Here is a 26,840-nt window from a genome sequence, read left to right as displayed (position 1 = left end):
GGCCTGCCGGGGGTCTGTGCGGGCTGCCGGGGGCCTGTGCGGGCCTGCCGGGGGTCTGTGCGATCTCCCGTGGAGAACAGCAGCATCAGCTGATGCGACCGCTCTCTAGGGGCCGCAGGAATACAATGACGGGAGGTAGGTATCCTTCTGCACTGTATTCCTCCACCACTGTAAAAAAAAGTCCCTAGTCTCACTTTTGGCATTGCTGTGTGAGAAAGTTCCTATGCATCTTTTGCCATAAAGTGAGACCAGTGAACTATAGTAACCTCTCAGTGATGCACTGCAGGAGATCGTCGTGGGACACTCGTGGATTTCTGCGGATCAGGGAGTATATTGGTTGTTATTTTAATATTTTTTACAGATGACACTGGCTTCGGGGATCAAAGTGACAAGTGATGGTGCGTATGTACTCTATGTTATAAGTACTGTATGTCTATATGTATGTATTGTATGAATGTATGAATGTATTGTATGTAGTATGTATGTAGTATGTATGTTGTATGAATGTAGTATGTATGTATTATGTAGTATGTATGTATGTTGTATGAATGTAGTATATATGTAGTATGTATGTATGTGTATGAATGTAGTATATATGTAGTATGTACAGTATGTATGTTGTATGAATGTAGTATATATGTAGTATGTATGTTGCATGAATGTAGTATATATGTAGTATGTATGTAGTATGTAGTATGTACTGTATGTATGTATGTTGTATGAATGTAGTATATATGTAGTATGTATGTATCATGTAGTATGTATGTTTGTTGTATGAATGTAGTATATATGTAGTATGTATGTAGTATGTATGTATGTTGTATGAATGTAGTATATATGAAGTATGTATGTAGTATGTATGTATGTTGTATATATGTAGTATGTATGTAGGATGTATGTAGGATGTATGTAGTATGTATGTTTTTTTTTTACATTCAACACATTAGCCGGATGATGGGACTACTACTCTCCCATCATTGGCTAATGTGTCAATCACTGTCATTGTAGCAGGCATAGCCCAATGGGACTTGTAGTCCCATCGGACAATGCCTGCACACACACACAACCCCCGGCACGCCCGCACAGACCCCCGGCAGGCCCGCACAGACCCCTGGCAGCCCGCACATACCCCCGGCAGGCCCGCACAGACCCCCGGCAACCCGCACAGACCCCTGGCAGGCCCGTACAGACCCCCGGCAGGCCTGCACAGACCCCCGGCAGGCCCGCACAAACCCCCGGCAGCCCGCACAGACCCCAGCAGACCCGCACAGACCGCGCATCATGATGACATCATTTCAGCAGCCAATCACAGCCATGCCATTAGTTAACATGGCTAACACAACTGGCTCATTGCATTATGGGAACTTCCGATTCCAGTATTCGATATTGAAAAAATATCGGAGCTCACTATCGGAACTCCGATACAGCGAATATCGGCCGATACCCGATATTTGCAGTATCGGAATGCTCAACACTATTGAACAGTTAAAGGGAACCTGTCTGCAGGATTGTGCACAGTAATCTATACACAGTGTCAGGTAGGCTCCGTTATACTGATTAAAATGATTTCTTGGTTGTTGAAATCTGTCTTGTTGTTCTTTAATCTTTATTTTCAGCTTCATGTTAATGAGATTCTCATGTACTAAGGCGGGGCTGGGGTATGTGGTGCTCTGATTAGATATTCATAATGCAGGCTGCTTACAGTTCACTGATCCTTCACGGACCTTCCCCCTAGTTTGCATAATGAATATCTGTATATACTTAAAAAAAACCTTCTGAAGGCAGGTGCCAGTTGTGGCACCTGCTCTGCAGCAAAATGGCATGCTTTATGTGCCAATAATAGTTATTCAGCTAGAGGAAACTAAAAAATAACTAAATTTGAAAATGGTGCCTGCTGTGCCTGTGCAGTAGCTGCTATCATGTCTAGCTGTGATCTGATAGCTGCAACTCCTCATGCACCGGCGGCACCATCTTACTGGAGAAGAAAAAAATTTATCTTCAAAGATGGCGCCACCCACGCCTGCGCAGTAGCAACTCTCAGCTATCTCCAAGAGCTGCTAATGCACATCTTACTGGAGATGAAAAAAAATCCTCCTCCAACATGGCGCTGCCAGTGCATGCGCAGCAGCACCTCTTGGAGATAGCCGAGAGCTGCTACTACACAGGCGCAGATAACGCCATCTTGGAAGAGGATTTTTTTTATTCTCCAGTAAGATGGCACAGCCGGCGCATGCGTAGTAGCAGTTATCAGATCATAGCTAGGCATGATAGCAGCTACCGCAGGCTGGCACCTGCCTGCAGAAGGTTTTTTTCTTTAAGTTTATACAGATATTCATTATGTAAACTAGGGGGCCGGTCAGTGAGGGATCAGTGACCTGTCAGCAGTCTGCATTATGAATATCTATTCAGAGCACCACATACCAGCCCCGCCTTAGGACAGGAGAATCTCATTAACACAAAACTGAAAATAAAGATTAAAAGACAACCATAAGATGGATTTCATCAACTAAGGTATACTTTTAATCAGTACAACAGCACCGACTTGGCACTGTCTGTGGGTTACTGTGCACAATCCTGCTGACAGGTTCCCTTTAAGCAAGTTGAAGATGAAATGATCTCTAAACGGTCTAAAGGTAAAGATTACACATTTCCTTTGCATTTCAGGCATATTATACATATATAATTTTTTTTTTTGCCTAAAATACAAATGCAACGTTTTGATCTTTTAGAGTTCATTTCATCTTCAACTTTCTAAACTGTTCAAAATAAGAGGAATTTTGACTAGACATGCCCAAACGTTTACATGCCACTGTTTCATATAACATTTATATATATATTATATATCATTTATGTACTATTTCATTATTTCTATTGGTGATAATTTGATTCACATAGTTTGGTTCTTTCTTCAACTTAAAATGGATATTATTTCATGAATTATTGCTGTCTGAGTCTCTCTCCGATGCTTCCATAGCTCTGCCTGTACCGGTTGGAGTCTGAACAGAGTTATTCCCAAGGCTGCAATGGGAATATCTCAATATATTCATTAGATTACTTGTAAATATTCAGTAATGAATGATTCACTGTTTTAAGCAAGGTCATTTACCTTACACATGTTGTAACCAGAGCCTGCTAAATATTGCATCTCATGCTAGTAAGACGGTAAAAGGAGGTTATTTGAGGCCTTGTATATCCCTTGCGGTGTCACGGACTTCATGTCATGTTATGTTCTCTCACCAAATCTTTGTTTTGAAAGCATTTTTTTTATTGTGCTGAAACTAAAGGCTTTGTCAGTGTTAGTCATTTACCTGCCTGATTAGAAGACTGACTATTGTACAGATGTAAACACTGGATAACACATGATGAGTTCCACATAATTAAACTGGAAGAATTCCAGCTCTCGGCTTCTAGAAAATGGAAAATAGCAATGTGTTTTCCTGCTCAAACTTTTCTGTATCTGCAGAAAACAATGGCAACGGGGTGGTGAATGTAATCACATATTCAACATATGGTTGCAGAAGAATAATGGGGTTAATGCAGGGATAACAAAGGGAAGGCTCATTAGCAGCAGAAGATATTTTTTTTATGTACGCAAGCTCCTCTTGTTAATCAACAATTCACCTCCATTCATCTTTTATAAAGCAATGCATACCACTGTAATACAGATTTCAGATATGCTTTGAGCATGAAATGCCAGTAAAACCCTCAGAAAATTGACACATGGATGCCATTAAATATTCTTCATGACTATGACAGTATAATAATGTCTAATGTATGTAGGACTGCATTCTGTATATAAAATATATTACCTTCTGGTTGACACCTAATTACCAAAAATACAGCATTTCAGTAAGAGGCTTTAGCAGTAGGCTCAGGCATATTTGCCGGGCTTTGGATATTAAGATGGTTTCCATAGTTCTAAATTCAAATATGAATTTGCTGGAAACCTCAATAACCAAAGCCTCTAAATGCCCAGGAAAGATATCTCCTAGGAATGCATTGAAGCCGTTCTTGAGCTCTTGAACCCCTTAACCCCCGGAGCTCTTTTTCGTTTTTGCGTTTTTGTTTTTTGCTCCCCTTAATCCCAGAGCCACAACTTTTTTATTTTTACGTCAATATGGCCATGTGAGGGCTTGTTTTTGGCGGGATGAGTCATACTTTTAAACAGCATCATTGTTTTTACCATGTCGTGTTCTAGAAAATGGAAAAAAAAATTCCAAGTGCAGTGAAATTTAAAAAAAAAATGCAATCTCACACTTGTTTTTGTTTGGCTTTTTTCACTATGGTCACTAAATGCTAAAACTGACCTTCCACTATGATTCTCCAGGTCATTGTGAGTTTATAGACACCAAATATGTCTAGGTCCTTTTTTATATAAAAATTCAAAATTTTTCTAAAAAACAGAAAATTGCTCGATTTTCCGATACCCGTAGTATCTCCATTTTTCGTGATCTCGGGTTGGGTAAAAGCTTATCTTTCGCGTGCCGAGCTGACATTTTTATTGATATTATTTTGGTGCAGATACGATCTTTTGATCGCCCGCTATTGCATTTTAATGCAATGTTGCGGCGACCAAAAAAATGTAAATCTGGTGTTTTGACTTTTTTCTTGCTATGCCGTTTAGCAATCAAGTTAATTCTTTTTTTAATAGATTGAGCAATTCTGAATGTGACAATACCAAATTTGTGTATGTTTGATTCTATTTTTATTGTTTATTTTGAATGAGGCGAAAGATGAGTGATTTGAACTTTTATCTTTATTTATTTTTTTGTATTTTTAAAAACTTTTTTTTTATTTTTGGCAATGATCAGATCGCTTCTGTATACAGTTGTGGCCAAAAGTATTGACACCCCTGCAATTCTGTCAGATAATACTCAGTTTCTTCCTGAAAATGATTGCAAACACAAATTCTTTGGTATTATTATCTTCATTTAATTTGTCTTAAATGAAAAAACACAAAAAGAATTGTCCTAAAGCCAAATTGGATATAATTCCACACCAAACATAAAAAAGAGGGTGGACAAAAGTATTGGCACTGTTAGAAAAATCATGTGATGCTTCTCTAATTTGTGTAATTAACAGCACCTGTAACTTACCTGTGGCACCTAACAGGTGTTGGCAATAACTAAATCACACTTGCAGCCAGTTGACTTGGATTAAAGTTGACTCAACCTCTGTCCTGTGTCCTTGTGTGTACCACATTGAACATGGAGAAAAGAAAGAAGACCAAAGAACTGTCTGAGGACTTGAGAAACCAAATTGTGAGGAAGCATGGGCAATCTCAAGGCTACAAGTCCATCTCCAAAGACCAGAATGTTTCTGTGTCTACCGTGCGCAGTGTCATCAAGAAGTTTAAAGCCCATGGCACTGTGGCTAACCTCTCTAGATGTGGACGGAAAAGAAAAATTGACAAGAGATTTCAACGCAAGATTGTGCGGATGTTGGATAAAGAACCTCCATTAACATCCAAACAAGTTCAAGCTGCCCTGCAGTCCAAGGGTACAACAGAGTCAACCCGTACTATCCGTCGGCATCTGAATGAAAAGGGACTGTATGGTAGGAGACACAGGAAGACGCCACTTCTTACCACGAGACATAAAAAAGCCAGGCTGGAGTTTGCCAAAACTTACCTGAAAAAGCCTAAAACGTTTTGGAAGAATGTTCTCTGGTCAGATGAGACAAAAGTAGAGCTTTTTGGGCAAAGGCATCAACATAGAGTTTACAGAAGAAAAAAAGAGGCATTCAAAGAAAAGAACACGGTCCCTACAGTCAAACATGGCGGAAGTTCCCTGATGTTTTGGGGTTGCTTTGCTGCCTCTGGCACTGGACTGTTTGACCGTGTGCATGGTATTATGAAGTCTGAAGACTACCAACAAATTTTGCAGCATAATGTAGGGCCCAGTGTGAGAAAGCTGGGTCTCCCTCAGAGGTCATGGGTCTTCCAGCAGTTTGGAGAAGGCACCCTCATTAATGGTTACCGGAAGCGGTTGGTCGCAGTTATTTTGGCTAAAGGTTGTGCAACCAAGTATTAGGCTGAGGGTGTCAATGCTTTTGTCTGGCCCATTTTTGGAGTTTTGTGTGAAATGATCAATGTTTTGCTTTTTACTTCATTCTCTTTTGTGTTTTTTCATTTAAGACAAATTAAATGAAGATAATAATACCAAAGAATTTGTGTTTGCAATCATTTTCAGGAAGAAACTGAATATTATCTGACAGAATTGCAGGGGTGTCAATACTTTTGGCCACAACGGTAGCAGATTTACTCACTTGCTATGAGCGCTGACCACTGGATGACGCTCACAGCAAGCCGGCAATGACAACCATAGAGTTCTCCAGGAGACTTCCAGTTGTCATGCCACCACACTGGTGACCTGCGATCACATGGTGCGGGTCACAGGTGTGCGTATTTCTGGCGCGATTGCCAGAAGCGCTTGTTAAATGCCACTATCAGGGTTTGACAGTGGCATTTAACTGGTTAATAGCCATGGGTGGATCGTGATTCCACCTGCGGCTATTGCGGGCACATGTCAGCAGTTCAAAACAGCTGATATGTGCATGGAAAGATGTGGGCTCACCGCCGAAGCCCACATCAAAGTGAGGGAGTCCTACATCAGCGTAAATATACGCCCGATGTCAGAAAGGGGTTAATAGAATAGACACAGCCTTATTAATGTCCAAACTTCCAACAGCAAATTAAACCACACACCACAGTATCAGATATTTTAAAATTATTCTTATTGAAGGCAGATGCCTGCTTATTTACACACAGTCGGTGTGAAAATAAGTACCCGTGGCTTTGTCACAAGGATGTGATAAGTTTTTCACAAGCTATCCAAAAAATTTTTTTTTCATTTAGAGAGCAGATACAGGTTACTGGACTGTACACTCTGATCTCCTATTCACATGCTCTTAATTCCTGAGATGATGCTATCTTTTAAATTGGCTGTCATAGTCCTTCTTGATTGGCTGTGCTTGATCATGTAATGTGATAGGTGTAAGGCATTATGAGATAGCCCACGTGGCAGTGACATAATTCGCCTACTATCTGGCTGCTGCATTCTTCATTGATCTGCTCATCTCTGTGAAATAGGTCACACCAGTAATGAGCAACTTTGCTGAAATTTGAATTCCAAAGTTTGCTTGAACTTGGTCAGGAAATTCGATATCCATCAAACTCACTCAATGTGAGTCGAATACACCTTATTATGCTTTGGGGTGATTCAAGACCACAGAGTACAAGATGGGTTTCCATAATGTCCACTCAGTGCAGGGGCTTGGAGCACCGAGTAAGCCCCAGATGTTACAAAACATGTCATGTAAAGCTTGTTGGGAACCATGCAATAAACGCCTTGTGCAAAGCATTCATTTGTTTGATCCTCGAAATCAAGCAATTTGCAGGAACCAGCAAATTTCAGGAAATTCGACTCAAAATCAATCCTTAACAGATTGATGTGCTTAGCTCTAGTTCAAACTATTTCTGTGACATAGGTCGACATTTTGCCAATAGTTACCAGTAAAGCCAACTACCACTGAAAATGTAAAACTTCACATTGCCCTTAGCTCATCATGTACATTACCTTTGTCCTGCTACCTTTTCCTTCAGCTTAGTCATTTGTTATGGTGACCTCTTTTTACTAATTCAACAAGAAGAAGGTGGCATTGCAGTTCTGCTGCATACAGTATGTCTGTATAAGCCTCTAACATAGTCTATTACACAATACCTGAATGAATGCAGAGGCTGCTATAATTACAGAATTTTTTAATCAAGCAAACAGCTCTTGTTCACTCGTATAGCTCTCTAAAAAATATATACCATTTTTCTTTATCTGTTTTCCACTTTTTCTCTCTTTTTTCCATTTCTGCCTAATTTATGTATTTTGTATTACATGCTACATGCTAATGTTGGGCGACATACAACATAATAATATAATAATAATAATCTTTATTTATATAGCGCCAACATATTCCGCAGCACTTTACAGTTTAACAGTTTCAAAACACAAGTCATAAGTAGCAACGTTAACAATACAGTAATTAAAGTAAAATAAGATGACCCTGCTCGTGAGAGCTTACAATCTACAATGAGATGGGGGAGATACAAAGTACAGGTGTGTATTTACAGTGATGTATTTACAATGATGGTCCAGCCATCTTGAGAAGGTGGGGGACAGAGATAGTGAATGGGCTACATACTCACACTTGCACATAAAATGACTCAATAGTGAACGTGATAGGCTGCTCTGAATAGATGTGTTTTGAGAGAGCACCTAAAACTGTGCAAATTGTGGATAGTCCTTGGGGTAGAGCATTTCAGAGGATTGGCGCAGCGCGGGAAAAGTCTTGGAGTCGGGAGTGGGAGGTGCGGATTAGGGTAGAGGTTAGTCGAAGTCTTTTGCAGAGTGCAGCGGTCGGCTAGGCCGATAGACAGAAATGAGGGAGGAGATGTAGGGGGTGCTGCACTGTGGAGAGCTTTGTAGGTTAGAACAAGTACTTTGAATTGGACCCTATAATGAATGGGCAGCCAATGTAAGGACTGGCGAAGAGCAGACTCGTCTGACTGCCGATTAGCCAGGTAGATGACCCTGGCTGCTGCATTAAGTATGGACTGGAGAGGGGAAAGTCGAGTAGCGGGGAGGCCAATTAATAGAGCATTGCAGTAATCCAGGCAATGGATCAATGCTACAGTGAGGGTTTTTGTTGTTTCCATGGTGAGAAAAGGGTGAATTCTGGAGATGTTCTTTAGGTGTAAGCGGCAAGAGCGGGCAAGACATTGAATATGGGATGTGAAGGAGAGATTGGTGTCAAACATAACACCCAGACAGCGCACCTGCTGCCGGGGTGCTATTATGGTGCCACCCACAGAGAGGGAAATGTCAGATTTAGGGAGGTTAGTAGATGGCGGGAGCAGAAGAAGTTCAGTTTTTGAGAGGTTAAGTTTCAGATAGAGAGCGGACATGACGTTGGAGACTGCGGACAGACAGTCACTGGCGTTCTGTAGTACAGCGGGGGTAAGGTCGGGGATGACGTATATAGTTGTGTGTCATCAGCATAAAGATGGTACCGAAAGCCAAATCTGCTGATGGTCTGTCCAATTGGGGCCTGTAGAGAGAGAAGAGAAGGGGGCCAAGGACTGAGCCCTGAGGTACCCTGACAGCAAGAGGAAGAGGAGATGAAATGGAACCAGAGAACAAAACACTGAAGGAGCAGTCAGAGAGATAGGAAGAGAACCAGGAGAGAGCAGTGTCCTTAATGCCTAGTGACTGTTGACAAGTTGTGTATAATAAAAACCCAGTGACATCATTTGTCAATCAATAATGTAAATAAAATATATTGAAATGTGTTATGCTATTTAAAAGGAACATTACTTAAAGAGAAAATATTTTGAATGGCAGTTTGTAACTTTATCCATAATATCCACCTTCCTTTATCTGAACAACAACGTAAGTTAATGCAAATAAGCTACAGCCTGAAAGTAGAAATCATTTTTGTGAACTGTCTAATTTGTAACAGCTTGCAGAAAATTTTGCACATTTGGTATTTTTCCAGGGGTCGGTCAGTATATGTTTTGGCAGAACATATTTATGTGTCTTTCTTTTCCTAGCTAATCCCATTAGAGATTCCCAAAACGTTTGCTGTACTTTATCATTATGATGTGGATTGGAACATTGTCAAAGCAGAAGAAAATGCTGAAAGTCATTTCTTTATAATAATCTGTACAATGGCAATGATAGTTAAATATTACTTATCTTTTACTGTCATTTGAATCATTTAAGAGAGTTTTTTTCTACTCCGCTCTACTCTAAACCACCACCACTACTACACTATGCAGCTTTTAAATAGCATCACAACACATTTTAAGTTAAGCTGGCTGATAATTAATAGTGCTTAAAATAAAGTATTAATCATGTGCAAGCTGTATTAAAATAATTGTGACTAGTCACGCTGGAGAATTATCATGCAGTTGGGGCTGGTAGGCTGGAGACACACTGGCGTATTTCTCCTGCGATAATCGCATCGCACAGCACGGACTGGCCGGCACCTCTCCTGACCTGAGCATGACAGCGTGATGGATTGCTATGCAGCTGTCAAGCTCAGGTCAGAAGAGCCAACAGCCAGTGCGAGTTTTACCATGCGATTCTCGGACGAGAAATACGGCAGTGTGTCTCTGCCCTTATACTTATACCAGCTATATCTGTTCTACGCACACATGCTAAAATTCCTTAGCTCAGTCATGCGCTATGTGCGCATGTACATTGAGCAGAAAAGCCAAGGTCTGTCCCCAACAGTTCCCCAAGCAGAATTAGGAGCCACAGCATCAGCTTGGACTTCGTAACTATTCAGAGGAAAAGCTTTGCCCAGATAACTAATCGGCAGTAATGTAACACAGCGTGTGCATTAATTAAAAGGGTTATCCAAGAAATGTAATAAAATAACAAATGCATATTTAAATATTAAACATTTTTCTAAAAAAGGTATACTTTATCTAGTGCACTCTGTAAGGTTTTTAGACATGGTAACTGCCAGGACACGTAGAAGAATACATGAGACAGATGCACTAAAACTTTCAGGCTGACTTAGATAAATGTTCATTCTCAGTCAGCTAAAGAAACATGTTTATTTTCTCCTTTGGTCCAGCTCCACTCAGTGTCCTGTCAGGTTGACTAAACAATGGAATATGCCTTCACAATGCCTGACCGGACAATGCTGGGCCTTGATTCACACAGCCTGTCCCACTCCTATTGTGTGTACTCTGGGATCTAGGACAGATTGTGATTCATGGTTGGATAGCGAAATGAAGGTACTTAGAAAAAATATTTATTTTATTCATTTAGTAAGTTCCTATAAGAAACTCTTTAAGGTTAGTTTAACACAATAGTTCTCATCTGCCAACTTAGCTCAAAGGGAACCTGTCACTAGTTTTGTCTTGTGTCAACTAAAACTATGCCCTTAATCAGTGCCTGTGCTGCAGTCCATCAATGGTTATATAACCCTCTGACTCTCCCTTTGTATCCCCCCAAAAAACCTTTTGACGTTCTTCTCCGTGGTATGTTAATCCTAACGGTCCAGTCCCATGAGCGTGGTTTCTGCAGTCTCCATCCCTCCTCCTGGCTGCTGATAGCCATCCTCCTGCTGTAACTGATGTGGATGATGCCTTCTGCAAATGCGCAGAGAAATTATGTCAACAACATCAATTACAGCAGGATGATGGCTATCATCAGCCAGGAAGAGGGATGGAGACTGCAGAAACCACGCTCATGAGACCAGACCGAGAGGAGCAGTGGTGGAGAACTTCAAAAGGTTTTTGGGGGTATACTGGGGGAATCAGAGGGTTATATAACCATTGATGGACTGCAGCACAGGTGCTAATTAAAGTCATTGTTTTGCTTAACACAGGACAAAACTGATGGCAGGTTCCCTTTAAAACATTCTACATAAAGGGATACTCGGCAGAGATATAAACAATGTTGTGCTGTCTCTGACTTCATAAACTATAAAGATGAGATGCCAAGTCCACTTCTATTAACTTTATAACAATTATAATGCAGTGTGACAGGAGCTGCACCTCACTGCTTCCCTCTCCCATCTGGGACAATAAGTCACACTGCAGTGTGAAGCTCCCTACTGTGAGTAACAGCCAGGCAGAGAAGCCGCTATTCTCAGGAGAGTGACTGATGGTAACAAAATAGAGCTGTGCATTGATGAAACATCTCAGATGGAGGGGAGAGCAGTGAAGAGCAGCTCCTTTCATGCTAGCCCTCTGATAATGTCTCCTTGTCTGAAGTCTGAGGTGAGGAGACATGGTGGGGGTGTGCACTGCTTCTTGTTAGTAGCATTGCAGTGAAGGAGACATTAACAGGGGGCTGGCTGCTACTAAAAGATGGGGGTGGGGGTCTCACCCCTTCACCTCATGCTACAGTGAGAAAGACATTATCAAGGGGCTGGCTGCTGCTACTAAAAGCTAGAAACAGGCAACGCTCCTGCCATGTACTGCAGTGAAGGCAATATTATTAGGGGCTGGGTGCTGCTACTGAAAGCTGATAGGACAGGTCAAGTTGTTATGTTATTCAGTATGAATACTTTCCTGATTTTAGATTAAAGGAGTAGGCCACTTTATCTTAGAATTGAAACAAATGTGTTGGAAATGTGATTTTGTTGTTGTTACTAATGTATAAATATTACAGATTTTCATTCTGTGCTCGCTATTGCAGCTTTCCTCACAGATTGCACTGTTCTCCTGTCCACAAACTAATTGGTGGCGGTGGAGCATGATACCAGACCTGTACAAGTCTCTTCCAATGGAAAAAACTTCCAATGAGAAAGCTTATGGAGGAGGTCAATGGACAGGTCTGGTATCATGCTCCTCCACCAGCAGTCATTTTCTGAACAGGAGCACTGTGCAGTCTGTAAAGAAGGCTCCACAAACCAGTTCAGGAGGAGAACCTATAATACCAATATGTTAGTAAGTGGTACAATATTATGTTGGCAACCCATCTGTTAAAATAAAGATAAATTGGACAACCCCTTTAAAGCGCAAAGGTGACATGGGATTGCTTACACAGTACATCAAGACTAAAAATGGTTGAATTTATAAAGAAATGTTGAGGTTGTTTGCAAAGTCTTGGTAATGCTATCATTTTTAAATTTGCCTCATTCTCATGGAACCTTGGCCTTCTACTACAAAATAAAATATTGCCTAAGAATAAAAATGGAAGGTGAGTGACTGATCATGTCAGTGATGTCGGCATCTTTAAAAATTTTCTTTATAACTATTGGACAATTGAATTCAATGTACACACTATGGACATAAGATCATCTGTTTTTCCATATATTTTGTTCATATGGGTAACAATGTCACCCAATCTCAACCATTTTAAAAAGTAGTGAGAAAATTGGGTGGGGTTAAACAAAGACACAGGGATGTAATAGGGGAAGGCCACGATTACATAGTAGTAACATAGTAGCATAGTTATTAAGGTTGAAGGAAAACTTTAAGTCCATCTATCCTAACTTGCCCTAACATGTTGACCCAGAGGAAGGCAAAAAAAAACCCATGTGGCAATCAGTAAGCTTCACATTGGGGAAAAAAATTCCTTCCCGACTCCACATACGGCAATCAGACTAGCTCCCTGGATCAATGCAATATCAAGGAAACTAGTGTATATACCCTGTAATATTATACTTTTCAAGAAAGGCATCCAGTCCCTTCTTAAATTTTAGTAGGGAATCACTCATTACAACATCATATGGCAGAGAGTTCCATAATCTCACTGCTCTTACAGTAAAGAATCCGCGTCTGTTAGTATGCTTAAACCTTCTTTCCTCCAGACGTAGAGGATGCCCCCTTGTCCCTGTCACAGGTCCAAGAGTAAAAAGATCATTAGAAAGGTCTTTGTACTGTTCCCGCATATATTTATACATTGTAATAAGATCACCCCTAAGCCTTCGTTTTTCCAAATTAAATAACCCTAAGTGTAATAACTTGTCTTGGTATTGCAGACCCCCCAGTTCCCTAATAACCTTGGTCGCTCTTCTCTGCACCCGCTCCAGTTCAGCTATAGCTTTCTTATACACCGGAGACCAGAACTGTGCACAGTGTTCTAAGTGTGGTTACGCTAGTAACTTGTATAGAAGTAAAATTATGTTCTGCTCATGAACATCTATGCCTCTTTTAATGCATCCCATTATTTTATTTGCCTTTGCAGCAGCTGCCTGACACTGGCCACTAAATGTGAGTTTGTCGTCCACCCATACACCCAGGTCTTTTTCAGTGACAGTTTTGCCCAGTGTTTTACAATTAAGCACATATGTATATATTTTGTTTGTTCTACCCAAGTGCATAGCCTTACATTTATCCCCATTAAAGCTCAATTGCCATTTATCAGCCCAAGCTTCTAGTTTACATAAATCCTCCTGTAATATAAAATTGTCCTCCTCTGTATTGATTACCCTGCAGAGTTTAGTGTCATCTGCAAATACTGAAATTCTACTCTCTATGCCCCCTACAAGGTCATTAATAAATATGTTAAAAAGAAGTGGGCCCAATACTGACCCCTGCGGTACCCCACTGCTAACCGTGACCCAGTCTGAGTGTGCTCCATTAATAACCACCTTTTGTTTCCTATCCCTGAGTCAGCTCTTAACCCACTTACACATATTTTCCTCTATCCCCATTGTTCTCATTTTATGCATCAACCTTTTGTGTGGCACCATATCAAGTGCTTTTGAAAAGCCAATATACACTATGTCCACTACATTCCCTTGGTCCAGTCCCAAACTTTCCTCTTCATAAAAGCTTATCAAATTAGTCTGACAGGAACGGTCCCTTGTAAACCCATGTTGATATTGGGCCATGAGGTTATTCTTCTTCAGATACTCCAGTATAGTATGTAGTCAGAAAACCCTCCAGGATTTTACCCACAATAGAGGTTAAGCTCACTGGCCTATAATTTCCAAGTTCAGTTTTTGTCCCCTTTTTGAATATTGGCACCTCATTTGCCATACACCAGTCCTGTGGTACAGACCCTGCTATTATGGAATCTTTAAAGATTAAAAATAATGGTCTATCTATGACTGTGCTTAATTCCTGCAGTACTCGGGGGTGTATCCCATCCGGGCCTGGGGATTTGTCAATTTTAGTGATTTTTAGATACTGCCGTGCTTGCCGTGACATTTAATGGAGAATTTTTGTCATCACTGATCATGTTATCCGTCATGGGATTTTCTTGTGTAAATACTGTTGAAAAAAGTCATTTAGCATATTGGCTTTTTCCTCATCCTCATTTACCATTTCACCCAGACTATTTTAATGGGGCCAACACTATCATTTTTGAGTTTCTTACTATTTATGCAGTTAAAGAATATTTTGGGATTATTTTTACTTTCTCTGGCAATGAGTCTTTCTGTCTCAGTCTTTGCTGCCTTGATTTGCTTTTTACATAATTTATTTAATTTTCTGCATTTATTTAATGCCTCATCACTACCTACTTGCTTTAATTCTCTAAACGCTTTATTTGTGTCACTTATTGCGCCCCTTACAGCTCTATTTAACCATAGTGGTTTCCTCCTATTTCTAGCATGTTTATTCCCTTACGGTATATATTGTACACAGGTCCTATTCAGGATGCTAATAAACGTCTCCCATTTTCTTTGTGTATTTTTATGTCTCAGGATGTCGTCCCAGCTAATTGCGCCAAGATCATCTCTCATCCTTTGGAAATTTGCCTTCCTGAAGTTTAGTGTCTTAGTTACCCCTCTACTACACATCTTATTAAAGGACACATGAAAACTTATTATTTTGTGATCACAATTACCCAAGTGACCCCCAACCCTTACATTTGATATGCGGTCTGGCCTGTTGGTTAATATTAGGTCTAGCAGTGCCCCCCCCCCCTCTTGTTGGGTCCTGAACCAGTTGTGAAAGGTAATTGTCTCTCATAGTAGTCAAAAACCTATTACCTTTGCTGGAGCTGCAGGTTTCGGTTCCCCAATGTATTTCAGGGTAGTTGAAGTCCCCCATAATAATGACTTCTCCTTGAGTCGCAGCTTCATCTATTTGCTTTATGAGGATATTCTCTGTTGCTTCCATTATTTTTGGAGACATATAACAAACCCCTATCAGTAATTTATTATTTTTTCTCCCTCCCCTTATCTCTACCCACAGGGACTCTACATTTTCATTAGATTCATATATATTATCATGCAGGATAGGTTTTAAGGATGATTTTACATATAAACACACGCCTCCCCCTCGCTTATTTGTTCGGTCATTTCTGAACAGACTATAGCCCTGTAAATTAACTGCCCAGTCATGGCTCTCGTCCAGCCATGTCTCAGATATCCCCACCATGTCATAATTATGTTCCAACAACATTAACTCTAATTCCTCCATTTTGTTGGCGAGGCTTCTGACATTAGTATACATGCACTTTATGTATCTCTCTGTACCTCTATTCTTTCTGGAATTATTAACTGTTCTAACCCCACCCCCATGCCACCCCCACCCCCAATTTCATTATTTGTGCCCAGGTCTCTAATGGCTTTATTAATTCTTGTTCCATATATTGGCACAAACTGTAGTGTATACTGTATTACATTGCAATGCTAACACGGTACAGCCTAGGAATAATAATGGCTGAATTAGGATTTATTTTTTAACTGTTTTGCTTTAATCTTTCCTAGTTGCTTTGGTACAATTCTTAGGAGCCTACTTAAGTTCCCTATTTTTACAACCCACATAATAGCAAACATCAAACAACAAAATTGGTTTGTCTGCTTCAAATAAGGATCAAAAATTATGGATTCAATAACCCGGAAAAGCAAAATCACAAAACATCCAGAGAGTCCAGCATCGGTAGACCTCTGACCTATATTGCTAGAAAGCATGAATTAAAAATGAGCTCATTCAATTTTCATTGACTGGTGAATATAGAAAACATTTTGAATGTAGAAAAATACCTTTTCTTACTAGGAAAAAATAAAAATGATGGCACATTTAGCTACATTTCGTATTCCATGATGGAAAAAAAGTAGTCGTATTTAAGAAGCTTTGCATATAGACATTAATTATTGTAGATAACATACGGTATTTAACACACATTGTCACTGTTAACAAGCTTAGAATTATATTTCATTGTATGTTTCATACCTACATGTAATTCTTGCCAATACTCCTGACATTTGGAATTAACATCCTACTAACTCCTGAACCGGTGTGGAAAAGGTGTCGCATTTTGCAGTAAATCCACCCTACCTCTTACTTTCCTGCTATTTTATGCTTTCTCTTTGAGCTTCAACTCAATGAATATTTCTGTCCTGTCGAATTCCTCTTCATCCCTTGGTTTTTCATCCTGACCCTAATACTGACCCTAAAACTACTGTCGAAACCTATTACTCTATCTTCATTGCAGAGTTTCACTCCATACTACTGTTTTTCTCCTGGATCTTTTCGAGAAAGTGTCACATGCTTGAAAATTCTCAAGAATAAAATGTCATTATCTCCATTCTCGTAACATAGAAAGTGGAAATTTCTTAAATTAATGCAAATATCAGGGTCACGGCACCCTACCAAGGACACAGGTGGCAAATGCGTATAAAGTAAACATTACATACCATGTACACTAGTCTATTGGTTCCTGTAATTTTTGCCTATGTGCTTCTTAGATGAAACAAATATGTATATTTTTCTGCATAGTACTATGAATTGAATGCAATAGTGTCTGAATTCACGAATAAAAAGGAATGCACGCTGTCTCATCATACTCTATATGAAATTTGGTAGCACTGTATATTGTTTCACTAAGTATATTGTTTCGCTAAGTGGTTTTGGTCCTCTGGTCATGGGCACTAGAGACGCTTGGGTTAGTCTAGCAAATTACATTCAAGAAGTGCATAAGTGCATCATTGTGTGCAATGCTCTCATTCACTTTTCTGAGTGCTTTAACTGATTAGTAGGAATAGACCCTTGTGTAAGAGAGTTGATCATCATCCTTCCCTTTACATAAAAGAATTCTAGCATATCTGTATTTCTAGGTTGCTTTAATTGTTATATATGCACATTAGTAACAGTGGTCTCTGTTTTCTTGATTCTCATTGTTTGTATGCAATAAAAGTCTTTGCTACAGTTTTAAATGTTTCCATTAGATGGCTCTAATAGCATACTGAGAGGAGGTTATACAGTATGTAGGAGCAGTTAGCGTTAAGCGAGTAAGCACATGGCTGAAAATGTGCAGCAGATGTCTCTTGTGACTCAGGAGCACGTAGGTAAGTATGAATGAAAGTCAGATGATGTCATCAGCCAGCGCAATCCCGAAAACAAGTTAGCCCACTAAAACTAAAAATCAATCAATTCTTTATTCTGGTGTAAAATATACAACGCGTTTCAAGAGTACCTGATGAAGAGAAGGAACACTCTTGAAACAAAAATGAAGGATGACTTGATTTTTTGATTTTCTTCTTGTATCTTCTTTGAAGTTCACTGACCGATGACAGCCTTTGTTTTTTTTCTCATACTTCCTACGCTGGGCATACTGATCATGAGGGGACATTCAGGAAGAAGGAGTCTGGCAGCCTGCTGCAAGGTGTTGTTTCTATAAGGCCCATATGGATGTGCCATTCTCGAGCCCTAATTGACCACACTTGTAAATATGCTTGTGAGCACTGAATAAACTTTTCTGAAATTATGTTTTTTTATAATGCACTTTCTTACTTTTTATTCTTTTACATATGTTTATGACTGAGGAGAGAAAAGAATTTGCATGGAGCAGTTCCCAAAGAAAGGGCCTAAGAAATGAGGAACCTCAGAAAAGTCTGAAAAGACTGGAGTTGCATTTGGTGCCAACGTCAGCGCTGGCCTTGGGAAAGCGTCACACCGATAAAAGGGTTAGTGTTGTGACACTGAAGTGTGACCACAGAATGGTATTGAAAGGGGTAATTGGAAAACATTTTAGGACAGTGTTTTTTGCAAGCAATGGGACGGTGCAGTCATATCCCATGAGATGCCTAAAGAACAACTTATGTTTTGTTAAGAGTCAACTTACAATTTTCTGCATCGATAATTTTTTTACGTGTCTCTCTCCGTATCTTTAAAAGTTGGGTTTTATGCCTTTCTGTGATCATGCCTATGAACTGTGACTCTGTTTACGCCACCATTTTTTATTTTTTTGAAAGGTGAGCACAATTAGGAATTCTGCTATGGGGTCTCATGATTTCTCTGTGTATCCTTGCATTACACACAGATTTCTCTTTACTGTGTTTACACTCTAATAAAATAAAATCATAGACAAACCATTTAAAAATTGAACAACTCTGGCAATATATATACGGACGTCTCAAGATCTGAACTATGCAATATAGTCTGTTAAACAATGGTGCTTTATAAGTTTGTTACTGAGCACTGATGTTTTTTTCTCTAAGCTTTAATTCCATGGGGTCAATCTTTTGTTCAGTTGATTATTATGGCTTGTTCTGAACTACATAGAAACTCTAATCATCTAACTGTTGTCAATAGTTCAAGCTGTTTGCTAGCTAAGGATCTTTTCTGTAACAGGTAATCGGTGTAGAACAGGGGCATCTATCGGTCAATCCAACCTGCAAGTCTGCAGGCATTAGGGATTATTATTGAAGAAATAAACTCCAAAACCTAATTACAGTTATCCTACAGTCACTAGATGAAATCCACTAAAAGTCAGAGACCCCTAATCCTCTGCAATATGTCACCCATTTTCAAGTTTGTACTCTGCATCCCAGAACTCTCACTTTCCTACTATTCTGCACTATTAAGTCTCATTCAGATATCAGGGAGTTTGGTCAATGTCAGTTTTTATCAGTTTCATCATTTTTCTCATAAGAAAAAAATGATGGAGGTTTCTGAAGCTTCCCCTGTCAAACACACTGTGAAAAATGGACAGCACATGGATGGCATTCTTGTGTTGCCTGATTTATTCAAAAGCTTGCATTGAGATGTTTGGTCCATTACCACTCGGGCTGCAAATTTCACGAACATGTGAATAGCAGCATAGTCTATAAAAGTTATGAGTTTGGGTCATGTTTTTCACTGATACTGAAAAACCTTTCGACTAAAAGATGCTTCATGTGCAGTAGTTGCTATGTACTGTTTGCAGCCATGCAGCCTGTACTGAAGCTGAAATCTCCATCTACCTGGAAAATGCACTATGCCAGGCCTGTGAATTTATGCCTCCAGTGCCACCACACAGTATGATGCCCCCAGTGCTCCTCACACAATATGATGACCCCCATTGACCACTCCCACCTCATTATGATGAATCTTAAATCCACTAACAAAAAACTTAAAAATTAAAGGACTTTAATCTGGCTGAATATCTTTTACAATCTGACTATGGGTTTAGTAATGGGGGGTCTTATAGACACCTCTACATTACTAACCTGTGGGCTTGATGTCAGCTGACATTACAAAGTTGACATCAACCCCACGAATATTACCCCACTTGCCACCGCACCAGGGCAAGTGGGAAGAGACGGGCAAAGCACCAAAATTGGAGCATCTAATAGATGCGCCTTTTCTCGGGCAGCTGCGGGATGCTGAGAAGGGCCAATATCCATGACCCCTTCCCAAACTGAGAATACCAGCCCCCAGCTGTCTGCTTTAGATTGGCTGGCTGACAAAAGATGGGGGAGCACCCGACTCTATTTTCTTAAATTTTTTAAAAATAATGCATGGGTACCCTTTTATTTTTGATAACCAGCCAATATAAAGCTGACAGCTGAGGGCTGCATACCTCAGCTATCAGCTTTACCTGCACTTATTATCAAAAACAGAGGGAAACCCATGCCATTATTTTTCTTTAATTAAGTTTTTTAATGCACTGGCTCCAGCTGATGAATACTCTCATCAGCCTCGCCTGCTTTCGCTGCTATCAGTGAGACCAGGTGTAAGATAATTAGAGTAGTACTTTCATCATCCGATGCCTGTGATCAGTGGTAATTTTTTTACCGCCGGTCACAGTGCTCGCTCACATACTGGCATCTGACAGCGTGGGGACCGCAGCGCTCTAACCAGCAGCGGTAATGATCTTATCACCAATGAAAGACTATATTTCCCATGCTATCACGCAGAAGACATCATGGGAAACAATGGATGTTCTGGCTCCCCATTCATCTGAATTGGGTCTGGGTTCGGGTTTGCGTTTGAGTACCATTCTTGTACCCAAACCAATCTTTTTTTTAATGTTCAGCTGAACCCGCTGGACTTGAACATCTACTGATTTGCCCATCATTAGTGAAAGCCAGGTTAAGAAGGATCCTCAGTTATAGTAATTATTGTCCTTAGTTAGAGTTTAAGAGGTATGATAGTGTGGGCTATACTATTATTAATGTCATACCTTCAATAATTTTGAAGCAGGGCATAACTTGAAGTTAATAGGCTCCAATACAAGATCCCCAAAAGGGCACAGAGCAATCAAAGATAGTTAATAGTACATGTTTTTTCATATGGACCTAAGAGACCGGCTGCATCTGAACCCAGGGTGCTGTTTATAATCTGAATAATGTTATAGATTAGATTACTTTTAGGTTGCATGCTCATAATTCAGTTTTCAGTGCCACAAATGTTAGGCGTCGGGTTCCTGTCACTGCACAGCGGGAATCCCGAGCCTTGCTTCCGGCGGTCTCCCATTCCTCTTCAGCCGCAGAGGAGGCTGCTCAGCAGACTCGTCGGTCCCAACACTCTGCCCAGACTAGCTCTGTGGGTTTGGTTGCTGCTGCCACCTCTGGTCCAGCTATAGTAACGCATGCTGGTCAGCAGCGAGCTACTGCAGGGACTAAGTCCTCCATTCGGTCCACTGAGCATGCTCGTGGGATGATCTCCCATTGGAGATCAGAGGTCATGTGCTCAGGTCCTTCTCCAGCTTGGATTGAACCAACAGGAAGGTCGCAGAAGGACGCTGCTATAAAAGGGTCGCATGGCCACTTGGCCATGCGCTAGTATAGACTGCATTACCAGACTATGAGGAGTGAGTGTTGCATGTATGAATGTCTCTGGTGAATGACTCATTAAGAAACCCCTACCCTTGGTACGCATGTGTTGTGCAGCCTAGCCTGTTAAGCACTCAGGCTTAGGTGTAGGTAGAGGCAGAGTCTGAGACTGGCATCAGTGTCCACCGGTGGCTCTGCACGCCACGGTGCACGTTCTCGACACTCCACCATAGTCAGCGTCTATAGTGGTGTCCGCAGGTGCGACGCCACATGCTCAGAAGGTCTAGAGGGACTCTGACCCCGTGTCCTTGGGGCATAGTTCTGTGACCACATTCTGTGCGCCCAGGTGCCGAGCTCTGTGAGCTAAACAGGCTGCAGCATTTATGTTCTGCAGTAGTGCGGCTTTGTGAGGTAACAGAGTTCGCCCTGTACACACCGGGTGACGTTAACCCGCGTGTGTTCTTCCTTTATACTGCCATATAGCATCCGTCATTACCTAGCAGCAGCATACCACCTCTGCACGGTGGACCCCGGGTTGCGATCGCACTTTCTCATATTTTATATTTAGTGCGATCCGCAACCCTAACAACAAAGATCCGGGAAGCTGCTGATAAATTACTCACAAGTGTCACTGCCCCTGCCATGTATTGTTACTGCCTCTCATCTTTGTATGCTGTGTAAAGTAAAAACCTCACCTTCTATTGTGTTGTAGCCAGAGCAACCTCACACAATAATAGCTGCTTGTATGACTATTGGATGTCTTCTCAATGAACACACTGCAGCTCCTGTAACACCGCTTCAGTAGATTTTTTTTAACCATATAATCCATTATCTCGTAATGCTTTTAGTGTTATATGGGGTCGCTAGTTGCTGAGACCAAGGTCAAAGAACGAGTTCATTAATGCAATACATTGAACATATATATTTGAAGAGAGAGGATGTGAAAAAATGTGAGAAAGATTGATCACATTTACATACTTACTGTATGTGTGTGTGTATACAATCCTATATACGGTCTACAACACTGAGATTATAACACCAAGAAGGAAAAACTGTGGAATTACACAGGATCAATAGACATACTAATGGTATACTGTACAAATGATTAAAAAATGGAAATAACTTGTTCAAAATTCCTTTTTTTCGGTATCGAATATGAGTGTCACATGCAGAAATACGTGCACTTAAATGTTTTAATTAATAAAGATAGTGTCTGAGGAATGTTCTGCTATAGTGAATGCATTTGGGCAAATAAATTATCAATAACTACTACTACAGATACTGAGATACTACAGGTCATGGTAGCATTATTAGGCCATGCAGGCTGGTCACAGTGGCACGGTCAACATGTGGTGTGGTGTTGTTGGGTTTAAAAATGGTTCCTGAACACTATGGAAAAATGGCCGTACCATTGGTTCCAGGTTCAAATGAATGTAATGTCCAGCTGTTCCTGGAATGAAGACTAGTGGGGTCCGGCTACCCTATATTATGCCACCCTCAACATAATCCTGGGACTAGGATCGGTCTGACGTTCCCTCGTTAAGGCCTGTTCCTAGTGTGGACTTCAGATCAATCTCTGGTTATCATTGTATCCAAGACAAAAGCGTGACTCATCACTTTCAGGACATTTTGTTTGTTTTTTTGCTCTGTAGATAATTCTTAAAGAAGCACTCTCAAAATTATTTTTTATTCAGTGAACCTGTCTAAATGGGTTTACAATGTAGTGCATTGATATACTTACTGATGGCTTCACCAGTTTTCAGCTCCACTCTGGTCCTCTTCTCATTCACGTGACTGAAATGCCAACTTGTCAGATCACACAGGGTATTTGTTTGAGCCAGAAGTAGCTTTTATAATGCGAGTGTATGGAGTGTTAGAACAATTCCCGTGAGTGAGCAGAGGACCAGAGAAACATTGGAAACCAGAGAAGATAGTGGTTGGTAAGTGTACAAATTTAGGAAAAAAAAAAAAAATGTCAGAGTGTATCTTTTATGAAATTGGCTGTATGTTTGATAATGTTGTCTGCTGCAGAATACTTTTGGAGCCAATCAGATGCCTTCCTGACAGTTTTTCATAATGAATTAGAATCTGTCTGTATTTATAAGCTTGGAGGACCAAATCCCTAACACCATTTGTTCAAATGTTGAACCTAACACTATTTGTTCAAATGTTGAGCCAAAATTGCTGGGAACCTCTACCATGCTTCACTTTCACTTGCAGGCATGTGTTACTGAATCACTCTCCAGATCTTTCGAGAGTCGGTGTCATAGCCAAATATAGGTGCCTCTCACAAAATTAGAATATCATCAAAAAGCTAATTTGTTTAAGTTCTTCAATACAAAAAGTGACTCATATTATATAGACAATGCTCATCGTCACACAATAAGAGAAAAAAGAATGGATCTACCTGTGGCAAAACATTTCTGTATCCCTGATCACAGCAGCATGGATATGAAATTACTGGTATTGAAAGGTAACTTCACATCTCAGAGAGAGAGACGAGTTTGGGAGTACAAATATATGACGAACTTTGACACTCTCAGTGCTGGAATGAATGTGTCGCATGGATTTATGTCTTTTTACATCAATTAAGGAATTTCCTTTTAAAACCTTGTGGGGGCATCACAACACAGAACTAGACCCCAATCAGAGGACCATAAAACATCCGGACTCCTTATCTATGAACTGGTCCAATGTTTATATTTATGTTTCTCCCTCTCCCATATTGATAGTTCTGCTTCACGTCACTTGTCTTATCTATTGCATTTTTTCTAGGCTGTATTGTGCATAAATATGTGACTTCAGATTTTGTATTAGTCCAGCCTGATGAAGAGACCTGAGTAGTCTCGAAAGCTTGCAATGTGTTACCATCTTTTCAGTTAGCCATTAAAAGGTATCAACTACTGAGGACTCTCAATCCTGAATATTTTTCTATCTACTGGCTAACACGGTACAAAGATATACATCTTTCCTGTATCATATTATATAGAGTCATTACAAACAGAGTGATCAATTTCAAGTGTTTATTTCTGTTAATGTTGATGATTATAGCTTACAGCCAATGAAAACCCAAAATCATTATCTCAGTAAATTAGAATACTTTATGACAACAGCTTGAAAAATGATTTTAAAATCCAAAATGTTGGCCTACTGAAATGTATGTTCAGTAAATGCACTCAATACTTGGTCGGGCATCAATTACTGCATCAATGTGTCGAGTCATAGAGGCGATCAGCCTGTGGTACTGCTGAGGTGTTATGGAAGCCCAGGTTGCTTTGATAGTAACCTTCAGCTCGTCAGCATTGTTGGGTCTTGTGTCTCTCATCTTCTTCTTGATAATACCCCATAGATTCTCTATGGGGTTAAGGTCAGGCGAGCTTGCTGGCCAATCATGCACAGTGATATTGTTGTTTTTAAACCAGGTATTGATACTTTTGGCAGTGAGGAAATATGCTAAGCCCTGCTGGAGGATGAAATTTCCATCTCCAAAAAGATTGTTGGCAGAGGGAAGCATGAAGTGCTCTAAAATTTCCTGGTAGACGGCTGCGCTGACTTTGGTCTTGATAAAACACAGTAGACCTACACCAGCAGATGACATGGCTCCCCAAACCATCACTGATTTCACACTAGACCTCAAGCAGCTTGGATTGTGTGCCTCTCCTCTCTTCCTCCAGACTCTGGGACCTTGATTTCAAAATGAAATGCTAAATTTACGTTCCTCTGAAAACAACACCTTGGACAACAGTCCAGTTCTTTTTCTCCTTGGCCCAGGTAAGATGCTTCTGGTGTTGTCTATTGGTCATGAATATCTTGACACAAGGAATGCGAGTCAACACTTGTTGCACATTTCCAGGATACATCTGTGTGTGGTGGCCCTTGAAGAAATGACTCCAGAAGCATCCCACTCCTTGTGAATCTCCCCCAAATTTTTGAATGGCCTTTCCTTAACAATCCTTTCAATGTGTGTACCCGGTTGCTTGTGCTCTTTTTATCCCACACTTTTTCCTTCCACTCAACTTTCCATTAATATGCTTGGACACAGCACTCTACAGCTTCTTTAGCAATGGCCTTTTGTGGCTTACTCTCTTTGTGGGCAGTGTCAATGACTGCCTTCTGGACATCTGTCAAGTCAGCAGTCTTCCCGAGGAAGCCTTTGTAGGTGTTTTTTTGCTAATTATTCTAATTAACTAAGATAATGACTTTCGGGTTTTCATTGGCTGTAATCCATAATCATCAATATTAATAGAAATAAACACTTGAAATAGATCACTCTGTTTGTAATGACTCTATATAATGTATGAGTTTCACTTTTTGTATTGAAGAACTGAAATAAATTAACTTTTTCGGGATATTCTAATTTTGTGACAAGCACCTGTAATTCACAATTTTACTCATTAATCCAGAGCAACTAGACTTGTTTCCATGTCTAAGGTGTGGCTTTTTGGCTGAAATTCTACATTGAAGACCACTTCTGGACAGGCTTCTTCAGTGTAGCTGGGTCACAGTGTTGTCTGCCAGTTCTGAGCTGATGACACTGCTAGACATTTTCCAATTTAGAAGGAAACTAAACATGAATTGTCTTTCATCTCTTGCACTAAATTTCCTTGGCTGATCACTTTATCTGTGGTTCTCAATGTTGCCCATTTTTGGTGCTTCTTCAAAAGAGATTGAACAGCACATCTTAAAACCCCAGACTGCTTTGAAGTCTTTGCCTGGGAGATACTTTGCTGATGCAGTATAACTAAGCTTTGTCTGTGATCAATCTTGCCATGGTGTATGACCATCGACATGAAACTGTCTTCCACCACCTCACCTTTGTAGCAGAAATTGGCTGTTCCTCGCAATGTTAAACGCCTCCCAGACAACCATTACTGTTTTTGTTAAGGACCATTTTTCAACCTGCATATATTAAAAAAATGATCGCTATCATCTGTGTGGTACAATTGGTTACTCATACACCTGAGCATAATCCTTCCAACTCCCTGACTTTGCGCAAGTGTACTTACAAGAAACGGCGGTCACATCAAATACTGATTTTAGATTTCTCTTCTGTTCACTCATTTTGCATTTCATTAATCAATTTATACTATTAATCCTTCTATTTTTCAACGTATTCTTAGTTTTCAAATTTGTTTCAAAACCTGCCTAAAACTTTTGCTCTTGCTGTGTACATAACAAACCAAGGAATGCAGCACGGATAGCGCTTGTCCACACTTTTAGGAGGTATTAGTCGGGTGGGGTTTTTTTTTGTATTTTATATATATACTAGAAATGTTATTATTAAAATGATGAATATTACGATAATACATACAAACGGGAAGGAATGTCTTACAATAACGAAATGTAATAAATTATGCGGCCACACCGCAGGTTCTACTGACGAGGACCCG

At 40.3% G+C, this 26,840-nt stretch overlaps 1 protein-coding gene across 9 annotated transcripts in view; it reads left to right on the top strand.

Moving 5' to 3' along the window:
- LINGO2 (leucine rich repeat and Ig domain containing 2) overlaps positions 1-26,840 on the top strand; it is a 2,318,940-nt gene that overhangs the window by 1,863,137 nt on the left and 428,963 nt on the right. The window contains exon 1 of one of the 9 annotated variants that reach the window (XM_073572147.1): positions 25,963-26,840. This exon is cut by the window's right edge and continues 667 nt beyond it. The exons of the other annotated variants lie outside the window; for them this stretch is intronic. The gene's annotated coding sequence lies outside the window, so the exon portion shown is untranslated. Of the gene's footprint in view, positions 1-25,962 lie in introns of those variants that run through there. 9 annotated transcript variants of the gene reach the window in all.

The sequence above is a fragment of the Dendrobates tinctorius genome, unplaced genomic scaffold (genome assembly GCF_039654945.1).
Source record: "Dendrobates tinctorius isolate UK_male_01 unplaced genomic scaffold, ASM3965494v1 ptg000031l, whole genome shotgun sequence".
Taxonomy (NCBI): Eukaryota; Metazoa; Chordata; class Amphibia; order Anura; family Dendrobatidae; genus Dendrobates; species Dendrobates tinctorius.
This window is presented reverse-complemented; position numbering and strand designations above follow the sequence as displayed.